Here is a 24,193-nt window from a genome sequence, read left to right as displayed (position 1 = left end):
ATCCTGCCTGTTAACAATTTGATGGATTGTTCATAGTTCAGGAATTTTGTCCATAAGAAATAAAACGTTTGTTTTTTTTTAAATAGAATAAATTATTTTGCAGCAAATTAATTTTCCTAAGAAATGAAATTTCAAAGCAGCGTTCACAGGGAGAAAAAAATTCCAAATTTAATTATTAAAATAATGCAAATAAATATACATGTTTATATCATGGTTGCAGTAGGACTATCAATCTCCCACTTATTTTATCTAGCAATCTTTGTGAAGGACTGAATAATCCATAATTTAACAAGATGGCTTCTGTATGTGATATAAAAAATATCCACAAGGTTCTTTGACTATTACAACTGGAAACAAATGACATCCTTTATTTTTTAGGCATGCTGCAAACTTTGAAACAAACATTGCTTCCAGGTAAGCATCTCTGTGATTGTTCAGACTCCTGCAATTACATGCAAGGTGAGCATCTGCCTGGGTTATTGTTCCTTCTCATATAGATATCATTATCCATTTTTTGTACCTGCTGAGACCAGGCTTTCTCAACCAGGGTTTTGTGAAACCATAGGGTTTCTTGGTGACTGGAAGAGTTTTCCAAATGGGTGAGAGTTAATACTTATTATATATATATATATATATATATATATATATATATATATATATATATATATATATATATATATATATATATATATATATATTAAATTTGTTAAACATTTATTGAGTGATATTGACCATCTAAGTTCATGTTGACCTGCCCCCCCAAGGGTCAATGATGGGCCTGGGGAGGGGCCCCAGGTGGGCATGTACACAGCTATCTTTCCCAACCATATACTGCATAATCATACCATCTGGGGGTTTCTCGAAGCCTGAAGAATGTTTCAGGGGTTTCTCAATGGTAAAAAAGTAGGGAAAGGCTGGCCTAGACAGTGGCATCAATTTGAAAACTGATCACGAAACCAGTGCCATTTATGTGTAGACACCTTAGCCCTTCAGACACACCTAAGAAGTAAAGCTCAGCTTAACTTGCCTTTGACTCTGTGCCTTTTAACCATGGAGGTGGTGGCAGATGAGAGGGGTTGGGGGAGTGAATGCAAGAAAGCCATTCTTCACATCAAAATTGAACATCTTTACTAGGCTTTTGGGAAAGCCATTCTATAAGAAAGCTGTGCAGTTATGCAAAACAGATCTTTCCAGAGGAAACTTCTGGCAAAGGGAGTGTGGACTGTTGAAAGCTCATTCCTGGAAAATCTTGTTGGTTTCTAAGGCAATACTGGACTTGAAAGCTGCTGTCAAATAGGGCTTGGAGACTCACACTACCCCTGCACTATGTAGGATTCATCCGTGTTTGTGCTGACTCAGTTTCAGTGAGGGCAAACCCTCCTGGCTCATGTCCAACATGGCACGTGATGTGGTTACCTTGAGAATCTTCAAACTTTAGACAATAGGGACTTGTGGCTAACGATGTATTGTTGACAATGTATCATTGTATAACTGCACAAAAAGGCAGCCATGTATAACTATATCCAAATGCAGTGGTGATTTTTACGTTTCAATTAAAAAACGGCCTCTCGGGGAGTCGGAGTTGGCTGGATCAGCTCTTTGTATGTGTGCATCATTTCAACAGCACTCACCCTATTTCTTTCCCTTTCATTTTTGTGGTTCATGGTCCCAGTACATTTCTTGGACATGCACCATTTCTCCTCCTCCAGGCTTTATTTTAGTCACTTATTATGTGCTGAATTCCTGAAATTTCACACTATACATCCCAATTAAAATGGGTGGATGATTTTTTTTTAATTGGGTTGCCTGTGTAGGTTATGAAGCAGCTGACTTCTGTGATTGTGAAGCACCAGACCCAGCTTCTTTTAGTCAAAAAGGAGTCGGAAACACAAGCTGGGTGGAATGAATGGATTCTCCGGCCTAAAATCACCAGGACCTTTACCAAAGAAGTTCTGTCAATGAAAAGAGGAGGTAAGGGCAATGAGCAGGATGAGAGACTGTGCAAGAGTTCTGTTGGGCCCAATAACGTGAGGTTACCAAACGAGATGCATGCTCTCTGCAAAGAAGAGTCTGCTTGGTGCAGTGGTTAAAGAGTGGCAGCTTTAATCTGGAGAACTGGGTTTGATGCCCCACTCCTTCGCATGCAGCCACCTAGGTGACCTTGGTTTAATCACAATTCTCTCAGAGCTCTCTCAGCCCCACCTACCTTGCAGGGTGTTGTGTGGGGAGAGGAAGGGAAAGATGTTAGTATGCTGCTTTAGGACTTCTTTTGGTGGTGAAAAGTGGGGTGTAAAAAAACCAGCCCTTCTTCTCCTAATGCGGAATACACACACAGAATGTGGAATGCTTTCTTGTTCTTTAGCACATTGTGAACATGTATCCCAAATGCATGCTTCTTTGATCTAGCCACAACCCTGAATTTTCCATGAGGCAACATGAGGTGTCTGCTTCAGGCAGCGGCTTTTGAGAGGTGGTGACCTCTCTGCCCACTGCCACTCATTTCCCCCAGCCACTTTTCTTCCCAGGCTGGTCTAAGTCTATCTTGTCTACAAGGCTTGTGGGAAGCAATCCACTTTTATAGCTAAGGTTCCGCAGCTATTTCGATTGTACACAGTGTGCGCATGCACATTCATGGGCACACACACTCATGTTTTCTACAGCAGTAGCAGTCAACATATAGTGTGATTCAGTCAAATGTGTTGATTGAAAAGACAAATTAATATGTGATACCCTTCCTGCAGGATCACCCCAGGACCATTCCTAAATACTTGAAGAACGGTCCTCAGAATAAACCCTTAAAGCGTTTGTTTTGTATAAGAGAGCACATCTCTCCCTTTCTCTCTCTGCTTTGCATTTGAACAGATTCCCAGTACTCTAAGAGAAGGAGTCTAGTATAACACTTAACAGCAATACTCTCTATTTCATATATAATTAGTTATTGGAACAACAGATATAAAATAATTAAGCCAACAACAGCCAAAAACTATTCCAAAGATAACTGGTTATATTAACATAAAATTTAAGAAAGCATTTTAAACCTAGGATCTATCATTTTTAACAGGACTTTGGTGCAGCAAAATCTCCCATTGCTCTTTTATTCCCGTGTATATGTGTGAAGGATGCTGATATATTTATAGCAGATAGAGTCTTATCATGCAGTTACAGATAGGCTGCTACCCGTTTAGGACTACATGGCTTCAGAACGCACTCAGACAATGTTGACATATTTGATGAAACCACTTTCTGCCTGCAGACCAAAGCTGAACATCAAAAATAGCTCCTTTCCCAATCTTATAACCCAGGGATGTTACGGCATTCAACTAGGGAGAAAAAGATGAAAGGAAGATGATTATTAGTCACCTACTTTTAGTGTTGTTGCAACCCTTAAAGGAGGATTTGAAAAACACTTGCTGTCGAGTAATAATGTGCACCTTGAGGGTGTGTACAGTACAGCAGAGCTCTCTTGTGAAATTTCTTTAATCTTACTGGGATATTTTCTTTTTGCCTAAAGAATCCAGGGATTTAGCTTGAACAGACGTCTTGCAGCGCATTTCCATATTTGACCTTAGGTAAGACTCAACAGAAATTTAGTGATGTGACCTTCTATTCCAGAGGCTGTGTCCTTGTGACAGTGGGCAGGTAGAAACTAGGCAGCATTTCTTCCTCTATTGTTCCTTTTATAATACAATCCAAGGCAAACTACTGCAGCCTATTCTAGACAAAGTATCACTCCTGTCATCAAGGGAGAAGATGAAGATGCTGCTAAATGCTGCAGGGACTGTATACATTGCCAAATTCTGCGCCGCTGCCATTAAGCTACGCAGTACCTTTTAAGCATTTAAGCATTCCTATTTTATACAAGGTTTTAGATTGTCCACTGGTATTTTAAATTGAACGAAATCTTAAATCTTTTGTAAAAATATGTTTAAATTTTTTAAAACAAAAATTTTAAAATGTTTTTACTTTTTATTATTTTATTTTCGGATAATTTTTAATTGTACATCTAGGCGATATGTTGTACATTTTGAACAGAAATATCTTGTCTTTTTTAATTTATAGTGCCCGTGGTTATACTAGTCTAAATGACCGCAAATAAAGGTCTTGTCTTGTCTAGCGATGTGACCTTTGTACCCTCTGAGAATATTCTGGGGTGTATTCAGATGTCATGAATATGCCCCCCCAAGAGGAAACTGATTTGTTCTTCATGCACTCCGTCCTTCCCTTATCATGTGGAACTGAGGGTGAAGAATTCCCATGCCAGTAAGTTTTCAGTTTCACTTCATGTTTTTACAATGTGGCTCTGCTTCTTGCTCTCATATGGTTATTTGACACCCCACTTAATCCTAGTTTATACTTTTGGTTTGTGGGCAAATGAGGGAACCCAGTTTGTTAAAGCCCTTTCAGGACATCTTCCATCTCTGTAAATTATTTAGTATATTTTTTATCCTGTGTTTTCTTCCTGGACAAGGATCCAAGCAGCTTAAATACCTCAGTAAACAAATGTACAAAGACAGTGTGATAAAGCAAAACAGAAACTAAGAAAAAAACAACAACCAGAGTCAACCAGACATTCCTGGGGTTATGTCCACCACCAAAATCAATCTGTCTGTCCAGGGCCACAGGCTGAAACCTTTGGGCTAAGAGCCACAGACATGGAGCCCTTGTTATCTGAAAAAGACCTGTCTCCTGAATTTATGATGGGAGAATTAGCAGTTCTGAGAGCAAACTCTTGTGAGAGGGGCAACGATGGAGATTCTTCTCCTGTCTATACAGAGGGAGTATCTGGCCAAAAATCTTAGGTTGAGGCAGTTCTTAGAAATGATTAAAAAGGATTTTTATTGAAAAACAAAACAAAAATATTTCTAACAACAATTTAAGCTAACACAGAGATGAAACAAAAGAAATGATCAGGAGTGATAGAGGATTAAGATTTGGGTAAAGGAAAGCCAACATCGAACATGGGGGGGGGGGCAGAAGAAATGGCAGCCTGCTTGCCTTTAAGCTGGGTTTCGTGCATAGAATGCCAAACATGAACCAGATTGGCTAGTCTCTGTTTCCTTTTTATAGCCAGAACTGTACCTTGGGGGCTAGGGCAGGCCAGGGCAGCCCTGTAATGAAGCCTTGATGAGATGAATTGGGCAATACTAAAGAAATGGAGACTTTGCTAATGGATGAGTCAGGCTTTGACTAAGAAATCTTCATGGGTTTATTGGGGGACCTCTGGAGTTGACATATTGCTCCAGGTAGGTCCTAGTTGTTGATCACATCTGCATTTGGGGACAGGAGGGATTCCTAGGAGTGGCAGACCCTTTCTTAATGGCATTTTGATGTACCAGCAATTAAGGACAGGAAGGAGCTACCAGAGGGCTGACTTAAGGGAAGCAATACTTTCTGATGTGGAGGGTTTTATCTATTTTATTTATATTTATAATTACATTTTAAACCTGCCACTCTTGACCTGTGGCTCATGGTGGCTAACACAATAAAAACAATAATAAAAGCATAACCCCCCCCCCAAAAAAAAACCTCCCAGAAATAATAATCACAGACAAATACCCATTGTTGAGAGGATTAGCTGCTTGCCAGGTTCTGTCTGTTCTTTTGTCTACATTTTGCCAGGGTAGGGAAAAGACCAAATGGCCTAGCCCTTTCTTTGTGCAGATTAATCGCATCACTCTTGTGACAATCAGACAGACTCTTGGGTGAGATGCACCTCACACAGAGCCAAGTGTTAGCCTATTTCTGGTATGCAAAGCTTTCTGGGTAATCTCCCTGGCCTAACCTTTCTTGCCTACATTGAACTAGAAATAAAGGTGGCAGTTTGCAGCCACATTCTTCCTTGCACAGAGAAATGTACCTCTTGGGGCTATTGCCCTTAGGCCACATGGGAATGTGTAATAAACATGTACTGTGGACTGAATCCAAAGCTTATTTTCTGCCAGCAGAAGGTCTTCTCCCCTCCGCAGCCCACTGACCTCCCTCAAATGCTGTTCCTGGGGATAAGATACCTGTAGGAATAACATGAGACATAAAATGTAGAAGGGAAAGAATTGGAAAAAATGAGTGATCCTTTCATAGAGAGAAGGTGAACATTGGATTTTATTTTCCTATTACATTTTCATTGAATTGAAGTAACAGTTTAGTCAGTTCACTAGTAATTTTGCAAAGCAATGCGACAATTTATGCCTTAAACTGGAAGAATGAGTTAGATTTAGATGGTTTCTTCCAAGAACCAATCACTTCTACACCTACTTTTGCTGGTTTAAATACACAGGGCCATTTCGCACGGCTTCAAAATAGCACAATGGTTGCTAATTGGAAACGCTACTAATTTGCCATAACCCACGACGTCGTAGACAATCTGCAACAATCCTGAAACCGACCCGCAAAAAGCGCTTCGTTGTGGCGCTTTCAGGGGAATCCAGAAAAGTGGATTCACCCTCCGGATAGCGATACACTCCTGCAACCAATCTGCAACAGTAGCGCTAAAGACCTGTGCGTTACCATTGTTGCTGGTTCTTCAAAGTCCCTCCCCCTGGCTCTCTCCTCCAAACTTCCGGCGAAGCGATCGCCATTTTTTTTTCTCCGAGCGAGCGGGGATAAACGCACCGGCGAGCCTCTTTCTGTTTAGAGGCTTCCCTGGCTTCAGTCCTTCACCTTTAGTCACTAAGCACAAACCACTTAAAAGCCCGTTTGCTGAAATAAAGTCCCTTTATTTTTTACACATAAATTCAGCCGAAAATCGGGCCCGTGAGAGGGGGGGGGATTTTTTTTTATCACTCGAGGCAGCGTGCAAACGATCATACAATCAAACGACAGCTCACATTAGGCAGCTGGATGGGTCTCTCCGTAGCAACGAATCTACCTAGATTCGTTGCTATGGGTCTGTTTTTTTTTTTTAAAAACCTTTCTTAAAGGGAAAGGGGCTGTTTGGGAGCATGCTAATGGCTGCCCATTGGCTGCTTGACGGCCAGGGGCGGGACGAGCTTGGCAATAGCGCTTCCTTTCTAGCGATTTCTGCCGAGACCGGAAGCCTGTGGGAAACGCTAAAAAACGCAACTGATTCCACTACAAAGGCAGGTATGCATAACGACGAATTCCACTATTTTAAATGGCGATTTTTCATTCCGCAAACAATTTGCAACAAAGATCCCCATGCGAAAAGGCCCACAGTGTTAAACAAGGGAAATCCTGCTTTAACTTGGGAGATACAGATTACATCTTGGAAGCTAAACTGGATCACCCCTGGTTAGTAGGGATTGGTACCCATGGGAAAATATGGTTTGATTTGTGACTGAACCATGGACCAAACCACAAGCTGAACCAAAGCTAGGTGTATATGAACCAAACTGATTCATGGTTTGTGGTCCCAAACAATCCCATTGAAAGGGACCATAGTCTTTTAAAATAGGGCTTGCAAAATGACCTCAAAGCAGCAGTGTGACAGGGAGCAGCTTGGTTCCCTCCACTCAGCTATTTCAGGCTGTCTTGTATAGTCCTTTTAAAGACTGCCCCCAAACAGCTGAGCACTTCCTTGACACGCAGCTGTTTTTTTTTTGTGTGCTGTCTTCTGCAGTCTCCTTAAAGTTTAAAAGGACTGTGTAAGGACTGAAACAACTAAGGGACAAGGAACACCTCCTTGCCATGCAGCTTTTTGTGGCTTTTTCAGGGAACAGAAAGCAGGGGCTAAGAGACTTAGGGTCTCTTTAAACCCTTGTTTTCTGCTTCATCTATGAACTACAACGAACTGCCACGAACTGCTATAAAAGTTCATGGAAATTTATGACAGTAGACCCCTTACGAACGTCTGTTCACAAACCATGACAAGGGCAAACCACACACACACACACACACACACACACAAAACATAGTCATGAAACTGCTCCAGGGGCTATACTGATGGAATCAGCGGAATGAACCATCCTGAAAGTTTCAAATATAAGTCAAGAAATCTTTAGTGCATGTACATTTCTGTAATTCACTCTTATCAAACCATCAGATGGGGAAAACTCTCCTCACTCAAAAGAAATGGGGAAGGGTGGGGTATAATGTAAAAAGAAACAACATAATTTTTTTTAAAACACGGTTTTTGAAAGATTGACTCAAATGATGAGAGTTTCTCAAGGAAAATCAAACAGAAGGTATAGATTCAACTTGATCATATATAAGTATCTTTAAGAGTATCAATGGAAGCAACAGTATTAATGGAAAACGTGTTTGGAAGATCCAGAAGAGGTTATTTAAAGCCGGCAAACTTCCCTGTGAATGGATTGTATTCCTTGCCTTTTCAAATGCAGAATAGCAGTGCAGTGCTCTCCCCTGCATAGCATTTCCATTATACTCACTGATTGCAGATACCTCTTGCCTAGGTTCCCCCTTATTGTAGCTTTACACTGCAGTCTGCAAATTAATACAGTCATTCACAAGGCCCGAGCTATATCGCTAACCATTTCATTATTGCATACACTGAAATCCATATTTCCCCTCCAGTTTTTCCTTGGGATAGAATAAGGTACAGCAGACTTTGTTATTGCACAAAATAATCCCTCTTGACTTCCTCTCGTTCATGTCGAGATGAACAGCTAATCATGTTGCCCTAATTTTCATATTGATAGGAATGGGGCTAAGAGAGCCAGGTCTCGACATGCTTTTAAATTCTACCTGCCCTATTCTGTGCTTGTATCTTTTTTTAAAAATCTCCAGGCTAGATTTACACAACCGATCTGGTGCCCTACCCCAATGCATAAAGCATGGTCAAATGAGGAGCTCATCCTTATATGTTTAATCAAAACAACAATCTGACATGAATTTGCAAACCAGGTTAGCTTTTTAACGTCTTGGATGCACGGCTCCGTGCTTTTTCTGAACAAAATTGCAAAACTGACAAGTGTCGGAAGGAAAATGAAGCAGGTCCCATGAATATCTTACTGCTAACAATAGAACCCGGGACATCCTATAGCGCTGATAGTTGCTCCGAGAGAGATAGCATTGTTATGGGGTATCTTCATTGGAATTATATATTAGGAAATGAATAAAAGGTGCTTTCGCCTTTGGCTGCATATCATGTAATGAACACGAGTCTCGCGCTTTAAATGTGGAGCCTTATCTTTGCTAAAGTTTGTGGAAGTTTTGCCATTTCAGGCCAGAGGATGTCTGATCTGATCTAGCAAAGTTGATTTACTTGCGTGGGATCTAAAGAAGCAGGAGATCTGCTTGAAGACCACATCTTTGCCACCTCTCCATTCCTACCAAATTCCTATAAAAAGATGTGGGGTGGGTCATTGAGGGCTACTGTGAGAAGAGGGAATCAGCAAGCCCCCCCCATCTCCTCCACTGCCATTTTTGACTGAGTTTTAGTGCCCTTTCACAGGTGTGATGCAAGGTTTGAATCCAATGGAATTTAGAAGTGCTGCCCTTCTTGGCTGGTTTGTGCCCATAATCTGGCATCTTTGACATTTGACATTTGCTTTCTTAAAGAGACAGTCACTTTTTCAGAGCCAGGGGTAGATTTTTCCAGTATGTGAACGGACATGAGCTCCCTCCCCATAGAATCATAGAGTTGAAAGGGACCTCCAGGGTCATCTAGTCCTGCACGATGCAGGAACTCACAACTACCTCCCCACCCACAGTGACCCCAAGTTCCTTTTGCATTCATGGGTCTTAACATAAGGCAAGACTAGGTTAATTCTTTGGAGCAATCGTATACCTATTGTAGCTATGTCTTGCTTCGTATTAATGCTAGATAAGCATTTTAAAAACAAAAGCTAAAACACCAAAATTGTTCCTCTTCCCCAGAACAAAATACTTGGAGTATATAGTAGGAAGATAAATTTGTATTTATTATTATTTATCATATGATGTGTGTGTGTGTGTAATATAGTCAGGAGATCCTAAGAATGTCTGGCTGCCGGGCAAGAGACATTCAGTGGGGGTTTGCTAATTCCCATTGCCTGCCCCATCATCATGGCCCTGGTGTTCCTCGGAGGTTGCCCTTCCAAATGCTAGCCAGCTTCTGAGATATGACAGGTTAGGTTCTCCAGTTCTCAGGGAGAACTAAGAGTGAGAGACATAAGAGGTAAAAATTCTGGCCACCCTGGTCACCATCCAACTGAGGCAGGGAAGTCAAGTGATTTTTTGCATATAATTTCTGGCTGGATTTGGATGGTGTAAGAAAACCTAGAGGGATGTTTAGGTGGCTCTCAAAAACCTTGCTTGTACCCACCGTACTTAACGTCCACATCTGGTAAAAAACTGTTTCTTAAAATGATAAAGCAAGTCACATAGACAATGAGGAAACCCTGATTCTAAAAAATAGCAATAAAGTGTTTACTCCATAGATTCTCTCACATGGCAGGAAGGCCAGCCTTAGTTGAAGTACTAAATTCAGAAGACACTCATTTAACAGAGCAAAACCCCTTGCTTTGTCAATTTCAGGAGAGTTGCTATAATTTCCCCCCCATAAAGTTTGGCTATTGGCAACAGGGTTTCCCTCTAATATAAGTGCCTTTAAAAAATTTCCATTAATTAAGGTTGCTTTTTTTATGGGCTACATCCATTTAGGAAAATTACAGAAAGGAAAGCTGCCGACGCATCTGCCATAGACTTCTGTTAGCTCGAGCACGTTATACCCCTGTGAATAAGGCTGTGCACATAGAAGTGAATTCTGCCTGGAAATGTCTGGAGGTTAGAAGGCAGCTTCATCTTGCTGGGAGGTGGTGTGTAATTCCCCCTCCCCCACTCCGAATACTTGCAACCTTTCAGAAAATAATCCCGGTTTATGGAGTTCCAAGTGCAGGATAGATTTGGCGATGGGGAATGTTGTTGTTTTACAGGGAGGTGGAGACAAGGAGCAGGTGGGGACTGGACTGACTCAGTATTAACTTAGGGACGTTTATGCACCCCCAGCTGAAAGCATTACTGTCCAGATTATAATTATAATTACCTTGGCTTCATCTCACTGTTTATCTGCCATGACACCCACCCAGCCACCTGCCTGCTATTAATTCATTCAGCACTAGCTTCATCTTTCCCTCTGATCTTTTAAGTTTCTCCCCACTCCATCCCAGTTATTTTATTTTCAATTTACTTATAGACTTTTACGCCATGGATATTTGTTCACACCATGTTTTGCCTGTAAAAGAGAGAGAAGGGAAATCCTTCCTGTGAGGCAAAAACCTGAGACCTGCTGTACAAATCAGGCACCCGCCGTGCGCGGAGATTGCTCAAAATGGGACATGGGGGTGTGTGGATCTGACCAATTCTCTGCTGGTAGAAAAGGTAGTTCTTTAACCACTATAAAAGGCCATGCAAGTTGTGTGGACTTCCTGTAACAAAGCTGTGGGTAGATGTGGCTTTAAGAAAGAAGGGTATTAAGTGTCATAGAATGAAAACAGCTTGGGTTGGATCCAACCCAAGATCTCAGGAAAACTAGTTCTTTAGATGTGTGAAGAAGAAACAGTTGTTTCTGGGAGGGGGATCGTGATTGGATTGCCAAGGGATGTTGGTTGATGTTCCTTTTTTAAAAACTGAAGTGGCTTGAAAAACCCCAGCTGAAGATTAATGGCTCAGTAACCTTGGACCTGAATGATAACTGATCTAATGCAGGAGGTGGGGACACTCATTGGCCTTGAAACAGATGTTTGAATTATCGAGGAAGATATTGCTTGTCATACTAATTTCTTCTTTCCCCTCTTCTCTCTACACAAATATGCGTTTTGCAACATCCTTCAAAAAGGTGGCACTCGATAGCTCAGGCTTTCTCAACCAGGGTTTGTGAAACTGTGGGGTTTCTCATGCCCTTGGAAGTATTTCCCAAATGGATGGATTGATTTTTAATATATTTTTAAAATGTGTTAAACATTATTCACTTATGGTCATGTCAACCCTCCCTCCCAAAATGGCCAATGATGGGCCTGGAGGGGGTGGGAAGGGGAGGGGCCTGGGGTGGGGTATGTACACAGCTATGGTTGCCAACCATGTTCTGCACGATCACATGACTTCTGGGGTTTCTTGAAACCTGAAGAATGTTTCAGGGGTTTCTGAATGGTAATAAAGTTGAGAAAGGCTGCTACAGCTGTTGAAAAATAAGATTCGCACATATGGTTGCCACTTTGATTTAAAAACAAATAATAACTCTGACCCCAGAATAGTGTTAGGCAGGGGTGGTCAACCTGTGGTCCTCCAGATGTCCATGGACTACAATTCCCATGAGCCCCTGCCAGCAAATGCTGGCAGGGGCTCATAGGAATTGTAGTCCATGAACATCTGGAGGACCACAGGTTGACCACCCCTGGTGTTAGGTTTAGCAAGACAAGCAGAGTCAGAGCACAACTTAACAGCTAAAGTCCATATCATCATTGGTTCCATCTCATCCAAAAAGTTGCAATTCAAATACCAGATTCTGCATAAAGGCTGCGCATCACAAAGCATTTGTAAAGAATTATCTCGAAGTTGTTCACTGGCATTGCTTATTCTGAGCAACGAGTTTGCATTTCCTTTGTACGCCATTCAGCTTATTGACTGGCACACGCTCAAGCATAAAATTGTGAAGAACCCATTTTGATCTCTTCCAAAGTGACCCTATAATCACATATAGTCAAGGCAACGCATCATACCCAAATCAAACTTCAAACAAGAGTTCTGGTTTGCATCAGCTGCTGTTACTCTTAAGACTCATGTACGTGAGCCTTTGATCACCCCATTGGGATTGATTAGAACATGATCATATAAGTGTGTACGTGTTTTCTCTGATTTATATGGGTATACTGGCTACTCGGAGCAGGTTACAACAAACTAACATAAATAGGATAAAATACAGTATAAAGTTTAGTTTAGTGATTGGGAGTTTGGTGTCGTGGTTAAAAGCGGCAGCCTCTTATCTGGAGAACTGGGTTTGATTCCCCACTCCTCCTCCATGTGCTGCCAGCTGGGTGACCTTGGGCCACTCACAGTTCTCTCAGAGCCCTTTCAGCCTCACCTACTTCACAGGATGTCTGTTGTGAGGAGAGGAAGGGAAGGCGATTGTACACCGCTTTGAGACTCCTTTGGGTAGTGAACAGCAAGGTACAAAAAAACCAGCTCTTCCTCCTCTACCTCCTTAATTAAAAATGTTAAACTGTTATAAACCATTGCCTGATTTTCTCTGCACATGCATCCCATTAACAGCTCTGCATGTATGTCCTGATTTTTACAATCCCAAGTGATATCCTTGGTGTTGAGTAATTCATTTTAAGTTGTGATAGTGTTATATGGATCATTGTAAACACAACTTTGAAACGGAAAGATAGCCCGGTAAAAACACTGCTGGCCTAACAGAATCAGCTCCATTTACTTGATAACAGATATTTTTTTTTGCCATAAAATCTACCCGCTCTCTGTGCTGTAGCTGTTGCAGACATCTTTCCCCTCTGCTAATGAATGTCTCCCAGACAACACTCATTTTTATTGGCAACCATTAAAAAAGAACTGTCTTCTTTGCCACTCAGGAGTAAGAGTTTATTAGATACGTATGCTTTCGTTAATTAAGAGGTATCTGCTGTATCCTTCGGCTTTTTAGTCTAAAGTTTGTGTTGATCGATATCAAGTTGTGCATGTGTGTGTGTGCGTTTACATTATTGCAGACCAAGGTGGATTCACACAGTCCAAAGCCATATGGTGTACGGATGTTCTGTGAGTCATGTGGCATACGGCTATTGCCCACACAACTGGACAAATCAGCACCCTGGGACCATCAGATCCTGTTGCTGCGGATGCAGAGTCCAAGTTGGAACAGATGTGAGAGATTTTATCTGCAAAGTACTCAGCAAAATGATTACAGCAGGCTGCAGAGCAGCCTACCTGCTCTGGTTGGCCAGTACCCAATAGGCCCCTGACCACCTGGAAGAGTTCTGCTGGTCTTCACTGTACATACGTCATGGTGGGAGAAGAATATGTGATTTGTAGTCCATGGACTACATGGCTCATGGGAATTGTAGTCCATGGACATCTGGAGGGCCGGAGTTTGACTGCCCCTGGTCTAGAATATGCATATGTGATATACTGTAATTGCACCACCATCCCACAGTGTCTGAATATGTCAAAAATAACCTAATCCGAAGGCTGAAACTGCTCACAAACCAGTGAACTGCTGGTTTGGATGCAGACTTGGCTTTCTGTTTGTAACTGACGAGCAGGACATGAGCCAAACAGAAGGAAATTCCACTGTCACAGCCACTTGTGCCGCTACAAAGCTGCCGGCAGTTCTTTGAGTCAGAGACTGGTGAAGTAAGGACCTCTGAAGCTAGGCTCCTCCATGATGTGAGTTGTTGAGTACTATTTGTTTGCCACAAGATTTGCGGCGTCTGTAACTGAGATTTCTGAGACCCAAATTTAGTTAGTCTCAGTCATGTACTACTGGACCAGGTACCCAATCTGTGTGAGGCTGTTTAATCTCCTTGTAAATTGTGGTGATTGTTCCATGACTTATCTATCAATGGATGCAGACTGATGTGATGACATCCAGGTGGATCGAGGCAGTTCAGCTATCCTTGTGCTCTTAGAACTGTCAGCTATGTTTCATGTGGTTGACCATGAGTTGTTAGCTCACTGCCTTGCTGGGGTGGGGATTTGGAGGACAGCTTTACAGTGGCTAGTCTCCTTTCTCCATAACTGGATACAGAGGGGGGCAGTGGGGGAAGTGCTGTCATGTCCCTATGTGCTCCCATGTGGGGTACCTCAGGGAGCAATACTGCTGTTTAACATCTATATATGCCCTCTGCCACAGCTGTTTTGGAGTTTCAGGCTGGATCTTCACCAATATGTAGATGACACCCAGCTCTGTCTCCTGATGGATGGCCGGTCAGTCCTTGACAAGTTACAGTTAGAAAGGTTAAGTGTCAGGAGATATGAAAGACCTCTATCTGAGTAACTCAGCAAGCTGTTAGTGCTATTCAGGCAGCTGGATGCATAAGGAAGGGGTTCTTAACCTTGTTGAGCCTGTGGGCACCTTTGGGATTTTAAGAAAGTGTAGTGAGTGCCACCATAAAATGGCTGCCATGGGAGGTGGGACCAATAATAAAATGGCTGTCACGGATCACAGAATTCGCCAGTAAATACAAAGTCCTAATGCTAGGGGGTGTCTCTTTCTGAATGTGTGCTCCAGCAGACCCAAATGCCAGGCAGCTAGGAGTCTTTGGAATCATCCCATAGACCAGTGAAATGGAAGAAAGCCAGAACTAGCCCTTTACTTTAAGAAGGAGATCTTTAAGGCGACAGATGATACATACATAATACATAAGGAAGGGGGGAAAAATCAGAGTACAACATGGCACCCTTGGGCACCGTTCCAGGGATCACTAATGTAACTGGGCCTAGCCTAAGAATACTGGGAATTTCCCATGATTTAGCATATATGGATTTTATAGATTAATTATCATTTATGTGCGATGTGTTGAGAGTGAGTGAGACAAGAAAAGCCCTGACCTCACTTCTGCATGTAGCATGGATCGGCAACGGAAAGATCAGATGAGTATCCATTTCATTTCCAGTTGCCAATCCAGATGCCACAGAAATTAGTAAAGGCAAGAATATTACTGGCAAGGGGATTTCCTGGCACCATACTACAGCTTAGAGAGGGAGCTGGTGCCCCTCTTTCTACGCCTTCCACGCCGGCTCTTAGAACTAGTTGCCACTTGGGAGTCTGCAGACTTGCCTTTTCTTGATATCATCCATCATGGTGGCACAATCATTGCAGAAGGAGTGCTACCTCTGACCTCCGTGTCACTTTCATTTCTTAGGAGTAAAGAGGATTTACTATTACATGGTATAGCTGAATGGCAGAAGCAGCAGTATCAGGCAGGATGTAAAAGAAGCTCTTGATGGTCAAGGGACAAAACCTAAAAGGCATTGAGGGTCTGTTTTGCTGAGTTTTTACAATCTCCTGCAATCTTCCCTCAGTGTTCATTGTCCAGCTGTAAATTACTATCCTACAATGGGCACAACTTTTATCTGAAGATGGGATTTCTTCATTTCTGCATCATTTCTCCATTATAGTATTATAATAATAGTTTACTGCAAGCTGCTTTGTTTTAAATTTAAAAGCTTGGCAGTTAATATTAAAACGAATTATGAGTCTTGCAACCATCTCTTTGCAAATCCAGAATTTTCAGTCTACTGCTGCTTATTTTAAGATCATCCAAAGGACAAGGTTACAGTGGTCAGGCAAAAGGGGTATTCTTCTACTTCGTAAAGATGTGATTTCCTATACTTGGAGTTTATTTTATAATAAATAATATTTGAGTGATGGCATAGCAGAATAGCATTTGAGTTATAGAATGTAATTAATGAATAGTTTGGTGTACAGGAAGGATAACATCAGAAGATTTTTAAAAATCTAATTTCTCTATCTTTATGCAAACAAGGGTAATTCAGCCCAGATAAACCGGAAAGTACTTGAATCAATGCTGATTTTGGTTACTTTATTGGCTCATCTAAGCCAAACCACCCATTCCCTGTATTCGGATTGTCCAAATCTGGGTGGCAGAATGATTCAGCCATTCGAATGCACCCCCCCCCCATGTTCTTGGACAGTGCCTAAGAAGGCCAGAGGGGAGAGTGTGCACCAATCAGCTGATGGCAACAGGCACCCTGCCTGCTCCATTTAAATGCCAGCATGGTGTAGTAGTTAAGAGTGGCAGCTTGTAATCTAGCAAGCCGAGTTTGGTTGCCCGCTCCTCCAAATGCAGCCAGCTGGGTGACCTTGGGCTCATCACAGCCCTGATAGAGCTGTTCTGTTTAGTCTTGTCAGAGCTCTTTCAACCTCACAGGGTGTCTGTTGTGGGGAGAGAAGGGAAAGGAGACGGTTAGTTGCTTTGAGACTCCTCCTGATAGAGAAAAGCAGGGTATAAAGACCAATTCTTCTTCTTGTTCTTCCCAATTGGGGAGGCACTTAAATGGAGCAGGCATAGCTCTTGTCATCAACAGCTGATAGGTGTGCTGTCACAGTTAAAAGGAAGAGACCAATGTGCTGATCAGATGATGATGAAGCCCTGAGACTTTTTGGATTCTGAAAAGGTGAAAGGGTATTCTTGCATTTCAGATTCACCTGAATCATTTCCGGCCAAATTCGAAATGGTACAATTTTTTTTTTTGCACATGCCTGTGACAGATAGCTTGCCCACCATTCTGCACATGCCTGAACATTAATGACTAGAACATAATTAGAACTATGCCCCCCCCCGAAAGGCTCTTTGCTCTGCAGGTACTGATCTACTGGTCTTTCCTGGCCCCAGGGAAGCTCGCCTGACTGCGACTAGGGCCAAGGCCTTTTTGGTCCTGGTCCCGACCAGGTGGAATGAGCTCCCAGAGGACCTGTGGGCCCCGCAGGATTTTTCAGCATTCCACAGGGCCTGCAAAATGCAGCTCTTCCGCCAGGTCTATGGTTGAGGCCGGGCGGCAAGGAAGATCTGGGTCCTCTCTACGTGAATGGCAGGAGCGAGGTACATCTGCGCCCTCAATTCACCCTCTCCCTATTAGTGTGTGTTTCAGTGGATTGTTAGGTTGGGTGTGTATTTTCTGCTGCAACATCTTTCCTGGTTTTTCCTTTTCAGGCTTTTATATTGTATTTAAGGGATTTTTTAATGCCTGTTTTATGGGGTTTTAGCCTAACATTGTAACCGCCTCGAGTCCTCGGGGAGAGGCAGGCAATAAATTTAAATATAAATAAATAAACCAGGTTGGGACCCCTGGTCTTGCAGTGGGGATCAGCAGGTACTTTCTGAGGCTGAGGTTATTCTGGAATCCATAACTGGTCCTGTACTTGTGTCCCTTTATTCTGCTCCTTAGCTGAGCCTCTCTCGTGACTATGAACATGCTGCTTCTGTTAGCTTCCCTGTACCAGCTATGGGGATTTTTACTGAGATGAAACTATTTACCTCTTCCCAGGATCAGTTTTTGAATGTTGAAAAGTGCCACTGAAAGGACATTACTGGACTTCATAGTTAATGCACTAACGCTGCAATCCTAAACAGAGTTATAACCATTGAAATCAGTGGGCTTGTGTGTAACGCTGCTTTGTTCAGCATACTAAGAGACCTACAGAAGAATATTATTACTATTTGGCCTTCAGCTTGATCTCTGACCTTACTTTTGGAATCTCTTCCATGTCCTTCTGTTTTTGCCTGCCTTAACCTTCTCATTGATGTTTCCTGTTCTTCTCTCATGGGCTTCTCCTGCTCTTGCAAGTGAGGCAGCTGACTAGCCTTAGGTTCTCAGATCCCTTCATTACATCAGAGGTGATGTTTACGATTTAATAGCTGCAGTGTCTATGATTGTCATTGGCTTAGCTTCTCTGATGTCACTAAAGGCTTTACAAGCGTAGGCAAGGCAGCTTATTGCTTAGGGCAGGGGACTGAGAAAACCTGGAATCTGAATTCATGAGCCTGGAATTAAACAGGGCCAAGTAATGTATGTTATTTATGGACACACAAACCATGTATTGAGGCATATGGGTTGCTTTCTTTCAAACCCTTTTCTGCAAAATACAGAAGTCTTGTTTCCGTTTAAGGAAAATTGAGTCAATAGACCAGTGAAGCTGTTTATATATAGGTGCTATGCTGACATCCATCGATTGAAAATGCCTGTCTGCAGCTAAGTTATGCAGGTCTGTCGATTTTGACTTGAATCAGTCGTAAATTAACATTCAGAGTTTTTGTGAGTAGCAGACAAAACATTGCAGTAAGAAATGTTCCAAATGGGAGTATGTTAAATGAAGGTTAATTCTCTGATATAGCAGCAAATGAGAGAAAAATTATGTTTCTGCAGTACCAACGCAAGCATGGCCTGGAATATTATAGCTCAATTAGATCTGCTGCTTGAACAAACAGTAAGGTCCATGTCTTGTTGAACTCCTACTTTTTGTATTCTAATCCTTTTCTATAGAGGGATTTGCATACGTATTGAGGACACCCCCCCCCCGATAACAGGTTGGAGCTACAAAAAGAACTTGGAAAATAAAACATTTGTAAGAGAAGGAGGAGACGTAATGTTGTATGAGTCACTTCAACGAGTTGTGAGACTTGTACCAAAATGTATAATGGTAGGAAATTTTCCTAGGAAGTGTGTTTATTTGTATATTTATATCCCACTTCTCTCCTCAGTAGGGAGCTAATTGGCCTACAATATAGGGGAAAGGCAACAGATGTGGAAAGGGGGTAAGACTTCTGGGTATCAAGAGAGTAGTTTGCAGTTCGAGGGACAAGGGAAGGAGTGATGACAAAGCGGGTAAGAAGAAACAGGCCACAGGTGCAGCACAAAACACCCACCATCTCTTCCAGCCTGTCTGCTAGGATAACAACATGGGATGGTCTCACATGGGTGCAATTAGCTGAATGTAAGTCTTGAAGGTGGAGAATTTCCAATGCCCACTGGCCTGGATGTGAGCACTAGACTCATGGACGGGAACTCCATCCCCATGAATGAAGGACTTGAATGCTGTGGCAAATGATGTACATGGAGTTTTCAGAGTTCATTTTCTGTGTTAAGTTGTAGAATCTCTTTAATTCAGGCTTTCTCCACCAGGGTTTCGTGAATTTTTGTATCAGCTCCGTTATGCCCAGAGCCTGCTCCTCTTCCTTCTGACCAGTTCCTCTTGCTCTACCCTGTCACTCTACACAGGAAACTGTGTTTTTCTTTTTTTAAAAAAATCAGTTGGCAATTCTGCTTTGCATAAAGTATAGGTGAGTGAGTGAAGAGGAGGGAGGAAGGAAATAATTTTATGACGGGAGATTGTGGTACGGGTGAGATGCAGAAGGACATTAGAACGATAGTACGTCCTCCAGAGATGGAAACAAGGACACTTGGAACTGGTGTAGAACATGGCAGTAAACCACTTGAATGTACAACGCTAATGCTGCATTAACTTCATTGGGTGATTATCTGCTCCTGGACTGATTATCCCCTTTAAAGCTCTCATGGCTAGAGCCCTCACACCCCTCCAACGGCGTCCTCCAGTGTACTTCTGCATGCCCGGCATTATGTTCCGAAAGCCTTCTCCTTGTGATACCCTGACCTCCAGTTGTCTATTTGGCAGCACTTAGATCATGACCTTTTCTCCATTCCTCAGGCATTACCTACCAGAGTGCCTCCACTTAATACTTCCAGAATGACTTGTAAGACTGTTTTGTTCCAATGAGCCTCTGGGGACGAGTTAACTATTTGGGGCTGTGCTTTCAACTGTGGCTTTTAATTGTGCACTGGCTGTAACTGTTTGCTGAGGCCCTTCCAGTTTTTATAATCTGTTAGCTCCTCTAAATTTCTAGAGATTAGGTGGGGGGTCTAAATACTTTAAGTAAATAGTTTCAAGGGTAGCTGTGTTGATCTACATTAGAACAGCTCAATTAGAGTCCACCTTATAGGCCACCTTGGAGACCAACAAATAAGGCCTGACTCTCAACGGTTTATTCCCTCCAGAATCTTGTGGGTCTCTAAACTGCTGCTTGACTCAGATCATACTGTTTTAAATAGACAAATAAACAAACAAACAAAAGAAATAATATGCAAGTTTTTAGCAAAGAGGCAGCTAAAGTTAGTGACAGCTTAAATAATTCCAAAAGTGCTGTTCTGATAGCAGCAGCTATCAAATCCCTCCACTTGTCCTTATTGCTGTCAGAAGCTGGAAAGTAAATGAAGAGGACAAAGTTTGAGTCCAGGGACATCCTTAAGACCAACAGAGTTTTATTAAAGTTATAGTTGCTAAACATTATAAAGTTGAAGTTGTGTGCAGCCAACTCACTCCCTACCTGATTGGCCCTCCCTGGGATGGTGCAGCCAATAGGGAAAGAACACTCTGCCAATGTGGGCCAATAGGTTCAAATTGCACTCTGCCAATTAGAGCCCAGCAGTGCAAATAGCACTCTGTCAATGAGGGCCAATCAGTTCAAAAAGGCAATCTGCCAATGAGGGCCAATCCGTTCAAATTGCACTCTGCCAATGAGGGCCAATTAGTTTAAAATGCATGCAGACAATGCACTCCCTACTTGATTAGCCCTTCCTGGGGTGTGTGCTGCCAGTAGGCAGATAGCACTCTTCCAATGAGGGACAATTGTGGGGCTTATCTGGCCTCTTCCTGCTGATTGCTAGGTGGAAGAGGTGCTGTTCTCCCTGAAAGTCTCTGCTGCTGGTAAGTTGCTCCATTCTGAGCTTCTTCCCACCCTCCATCTTCCCCAGTTAAGGGAGCAAAGGCAGCTGGGTTCCTTTGCCTCCTGTCTTGGTCCCTAACCCTAACCCTAACCCTAACCCTAACCCTAACCCTAACCCTAACCCTAACCCTAACCCTAACCCTAACCCTAACCCTAACCCTAACCCTAACCCTAACCCTAACCCTAACCCTAACCACCTTTGGGACATGTGGAGGAAGGGGCAGAAAGGGAGCACCCCCCATCCCCATGGCCTAACCCCAACCCCAACCCCAACCCCTAACCCTAACCCTAACCGCCTTTGGGACATGTGGAGGAAGGGGCAGAAAGGGAGCACCCCCCATCCCCATGGCCTAACCCTAACCCTAACCGCCTTTGGGACATGTGGAGTAAGGGGCAGAAAGGGAGCACCCCCCATCCCCATGGCCTAACCCCAACCCCAACCCCAACCCCAACCACCTTTGGGACATGTGGAGGAAGGGGCAGAAAGGGAGCACCCCCCATCCCCATGGCGGAACCCCAACCCCAACCCCCAACCCCCAACCCCCCACCCTAACCCAAACCGCCTTTGGGACATGTGGAGGAAGGGGCAGAAAGGGAGCACCCCCCATCCCCATGGCCTAACCCTAACCCTAACCGCCTTTGGGACATGTGGAGTAAGGGGCAGAAAGGGAGCACCCCCCATCCCCATGGCCTAACCCCAACCCCAACCCCAACCCCAACCACCTTTGGGACATGTGGAGGAAGGGGCAGAAAGGGAGCACCCCCCATCCCCATGGCGGAACCCCAACCCCAACCCCCAACCCCCAACCCCCAACCCCCCACCCTAACCCAAACCGCCTTTGGGACATGTGGAGGAAGGGGCAGAAAGGGAGCACCCCCCATCCCCATGCCCTAACCCTAACCCTAACCCAAAACCTAACCCAAACCCTAACCCTAACCCTAACCCTAACCCTAACCTGCCTTTGGGACATGTGGAGGAAGGGGCTGAAAGGGTGCACCCCCCATCCCCATGGCCTAACCCCAACCCCACCCCTCACCCCTCACCCCTCAACCCCGGGCTCTGGAGATCCATTGTGGTGAAATGGTTAGAGTAGCAGACTCTAATCTCAGGAGATGGGTTTGATTCCTGATGCCACCTCCTAACCCTAACCCAAACCCAAATCCAAACCCAAACCCAAACCCAAACCCAAACCCAAACCATAAGGGGTCACGATCCCTTCCTCTCTCCACAACAGACACCCTGTGAGGTAGGTGGGGCTGAGAGAGCTGTGACCGGACTGCTTTGTGAGAACAGCTCCATCAGGACTGTTACTGGCCCAAGGTCATCCAGCTGGCTGCATGTGGAGGAACAGCGAATCAAACCCAGCTCTCCAGATTAGAGGCTGCCACTACACCAAGCTTTCATGTGCATGCACACTTCCTCAGTCAATGTAGTGGATAAATAACAATCCCTCTAGCAGGGGTTGCAAGTTATGTCCTCTTAGAAGACTAGTCAACTATTTCAGGGATGATTCAAGCCTTTCTTTTTGTAGCTGGGTGCCTAGACTTGGACAGCTACACATTCCTTGACTTTAGGATTGGGGCACATACAGCCTTGACTTTAGGATTGGGGCACATACAGCCACAAAGTTACATTACCAAGCAACACGTTGAAAAACAAGTTTATATCTGGATAAATTTGGCTAGGAAAAAAATACAATGAAGTTTAGTGAGTGACTCAGCTTTAATGGTCAATTTGAGGTTTAAAAATAGACCCAAACTTGAGAAGATAGTCCTGTTGAGACCAATGACAGCAGTCCCTACGTATTTATTCCAGGAATGTCCCCTGTGCTTTCCTGAACAAGAACAGGTCATCAAGTAAGACCACTGATGATAAAGAAAATGTGGAAGTATGAAAGAGCAAGCCTGTCAGACTTCCCCACTGGTGGCTCAGGGCCCAGGACTGGCTCACCATTTAGCCCCCTAGAGAGCCAGTGTGGAGTCGTGGTTAAAAGTGGCAGCCTCTAAGCTGGAGAACCAGGTTTGATTCCCTGCTCTTCCACCTGAAACCAGCTGGGTGACCTTGGGCCAGTCACAGTTCTCTCAGAGCTCTCTCAGCCTCATCTGAGTTAATGGAGCTGCAAACAATCTCTTTCCTCCATCTCCATGTAGGCTGCCTTGATACTGCCAATTGGGCTAGCTGGATCCACAACAGAGGTCACTGTGACACTTCGGCACAGAAGTAGAATGGAAGGTGCCTGGACTTTCTGAAAGCCATTAGCAGAATCCTTGGCCACATCTGGATTTGTAGAACACAGCTAATAAGTAGAATTAGACCAGCGGTTCTCAACCTGGGGGTCGGGACCCCTTTGGGGGTCGAACAACCCTTTCACAGGGGTCACGTCATGGCAAGCAGCTTGGCTGGTGGGAGGGGGGCGCCATCCACACAACAGCCTTGCAGGGTAGATCAAGACAGAGTGTTCGTCTGTCTGGAGCAGCAGAAAAGAATGAGATCGGCATGGTGGGACAAGAGGCAGAACTGAACTCAGAAACCCTGGGGGAACAACAATTTATATACAATCATGAACAATGGATCTTCACGCCATTGGTCAGTTTTGGTTTAATTTCTGTGAAAGAACACTTGCATAATTTTATGGTTGGGGGTCACCACAACAGGAGGGACTGTATTAAAGGGTTGCGGCATTAGGGAGGTTGAGAACCACTGAATAGGACCCTCCTTTTTGCATTGAACTCATTGGAAGAGTAGTGTTGTGCTTAGAATGACAGTTATTTAGTGGATCACTTTACTAGCACAGAATATAGCCAAAGGACAACAAATGTTGCATTATTCCCCCCCCCCATTAATATGGATAGCAAAAGCTGTATTTAAAAAATGTTCCTTTCCACATTTACTTCCTCCATTTTTTTCTAGAATTATCCCAAGCTTCTGGATAGGTGGGGGGGGGGGGAGCCTTTTAAGAAAGAGGCCTAAACTGTTTTTAAATATCTGAACTTCCTTTCCGCCCCTCCACAAAGCTTTC

General features: G+C 43.5%; 1 long non-coding RNA gene across 1 annotated transcript in view; it reads left to right on the top strand.

The window, feature by feature from the left end:
- The first annotated feature begins 384 nt into the window (after nt 1-384).
- Nucleotides 385-24,193, top strand: part of LOC143823728 (uncharacterized) — a 41,410-nt gene continuing 17,601 nt past the window's right edge. Inside the window, exons 1-4 of the long non-coding RNA XR_013226566.1 lie at nt 385-459; nt 1,815-1,971; nt 3,512-3,569; nt 4,060-4,260. This is a non-coding gene — a long non-coding RNA (uncharacterized LOC143823728). The remainder of the gene's footprint in view (nt 460-1,814; nt 1,972-3,511; nt 3,570-4,059; nt 4,261-24,193) is intronic.

Source organism: Paroedura picta, chromosome 1 (assembly GCF_049243985.1).
Source record: "Paroedura picta isolate Pp20150507F chromosome 1, Ppicta_v3.0, whole genome shotgun sequence".
Lineage (NCBI taxonomy): Eukaryota > Metazoa > Chordata > Lepidosauria > Squamata > Gekkonidae > Paroedura > Paroedura picta.
The sequence above is the reverse complement of the archived record's forward strand: the minus strand, read 5'-3'. Positions and strand labels throughout refer to the sequence as shown.